Raw genomic sequence first — 2,500 nt, 5'->3', positions numbered from 1 at the left:
CACACACACACACACAACAAAAACAATTGCAAGTGGGCCACACTGTCTGCCTGTCTGTCTGCCCCCCTGTCTCTCTCTCTCTCTCTCTCTCTCTCTCTCTCTCTCTCTCTCTCTCTCTCTCTCTCTCTCTCTCTCACTTAAAGATGATGTTTTCGTGCTTCCGTCTCGCTCTAATTATCTCACTTTCTGTATCTTGCAAAATTCAACTTCCTCTCTCAATTAGTAAAAGAAAGAAAGAAAGAAAGAAAGAAAGAGAGAGAAAGAAAGAAAGAATGAATGAATAAAGAAAAGAATGAAAGAAGGAACAGACGAGGAGAGAGAGAGAGAGAGAGAGAGAGAGAGAGAGAGAGAGAGAGAGAGAGAGAGAGAGAGAGAGAGAGTACTTTTGGTTAGGTTAGTTAGGTTAGGTTAGGTTAGTTAGGTTAGGTTAGGTTAGGTTAGGTTAGGATAGGTTAGGTTAGGTTAGGTTAGGTTAGGTTAGGTTAGGTTAGGTTAGGTTAGGTTAGGTTGGTTAGGTTAGGTTAGGTTAGGTTAGGTTAGGTTAGTTAGGTTGGTTAAGTTAGGTTAGGTTAGGTTAGGTAATGCTAGGTTAGGTTAGGTTAGGTTAGGTTGGGTTGGGTTGGGTTAGGTTAGGTTAGGTTAGGTTAGGTTGGGTTAGGTTAGGTTGGGTTAGGTTAGGTTAGGTTAAGTTAGTTAGGTTAGGTTAGGTTAGGTTAGGTTAGGTTAGGTTAGGTTGGGTTGGTTAGGTTGGGTTAGGTTAGGTTAGGTTAGGTTAGGTTAGGTTAGGTTGGGTTTGGTTAGGTTAGGTTAGTTAGATTGGTTAGGTTAGGTTAAGTTAGTTAGGTTAGGTTAGGTTAGGTTAGTTAGGTTAGGTTGGGTTAGGTTAGGTTAGGTTAGGTTAGGTTGGGTTAGGTTAGGTTAGGTTAAGTTAGGTTAGGTTAGGTTAGGTTAGGTTAGGTTGGGTTAGGTTAGGTTAGGTTAAGTTAGTTAGGTTAGGTTAGGTTAGGTTAAGTTAGGTTAAAGTAAAAAAATATCGGTATATGACTACTTGTAATTTTTCCTTATTTATTTATTTATTTTTTTTTATTGATTTCAATGTTATATTACTTTTATTTTTTTTTTTTACTTTCTATGTTGTCAGCTTTTCTAATTTGAGCTTTTTTTTTTCATGTTTGTGTTGTTTGAGGTTGACGGCTGCGTTGTGTATGGATGCCATGTGGTGGGCGTATTGTTGTTACTACAGTACTGCTATCATCATCATTATTATTGTTATTGTTTATATTATTATTACAGCTACTATTGTTACTATTGTTATCATTATTATTGCTATCATTACAATCATCACTATTGGAGAGTTGGGAGGTGACAACAGCATGCAGCAGACAGCAGACAGCAGACAGAACACAGCATGCAGCACTCGAACGACAAGAGCTTGGGCAGCCTCGGAGCAGACGACTGTGGCTCACTGTCTGCCCAGTACTGAACAAAATACACGCAGGTTAATTAAGAAAGATTTGTGTAACTGAACCGTCGCCCCGTGTGGATGCCCTTCCTACCCTCGGACAAGTGGTCAGAATTCGAACCCGTGCGCCTGAAGACTCCTTGACTCCCAAAGAGCGCGCGGTCGTAAAAAGCTAGTGACCCCTTCAATACTGAGAAAAAATGGGAAAGGAAAGACTTGCAAAATGGTACTAGGAGTGGATGCCAGAAGACCAAGAGGAAGACCAAGAGGAGAACCCTGAGGAGGACACGGAAAGAAACAGCTGAACAGGCGCTCACCAGGTATTTCTTCTTTTGATGTGAGAGCGACACCAGCCAAGAGCAACAAAAAGAACGAAAGAAAGAAAGAAAAAAAAAAAAAAAAGCCCACTGAGGCGCCGGTCCTAAAAGTCCTAAAAGTAAGGTCAAAAGTGTTATCCAGAATTGGAGGATAAGTGTGTTGAAGCCTCCCTCCTGAAAGAGTTCAAGTCGCAGGAAGGAGGAAACATAGAAACAGGCAGAGTTCACAATTTACCAGAGAAAGGGATGAATGATTGAGAATACTGGTTAACTCTTGCATTAGAGAGGTGGACAGAATAGTGGTGAGAGAAAGCATAAAGTGTTGAGCAACGAGGCCACGGGAGAAGGGGAGGCATGCAATTATGAAGAGCAGTTAGCGTGAACAATAGCGGTAGACGGTAGCAAGAGATGCGGCGATAAGAGGCTGAAGGCAGTCAGTTAGAGGAGAGGAGTTGATATGAAAGACTGGGGAGGCGGAACTCTTGCCACCGCCATCTAGCAAACTCCAGGATTTGAAGAAAGAAGTAGAAAAAAATTGGTTTTTGCACTTACAAAGAACACAGAGAAGGTAAAAAGTTAATATTCTCATGTTTTCGAGTCCACAGTACTATCCAAGACACTTCACTGCAAAAACAAGTGCCTGTAAATATTGTCCAGTGATTACATGAATCGTGTAGATGTGAGTGAGTGAAACCTGAGCTACGAACCATTTTAAAGCACT

This window comes from Scylla paramamosain, unplaced genomic scaffold, assembly GCF_035594125.1.
Source record: "Scylla paramamosain isolate STU-SP2022 unplaced genomic scaffold, ASM3559412v1 Contig3, whole genome shotgun sequence".
NCBI classification, from domain to species: domain Eukaryota; kingdom Metazoa; phylum Arthropoda; class Malacostraca; order Decapoda; family Portunidae; genus Scylla; species Scylla paramamosain.
The sequence above is the reverse complement of the archived record's forward strand: the minus strand, read 5'-3'. Positions refer to the sequence as shown.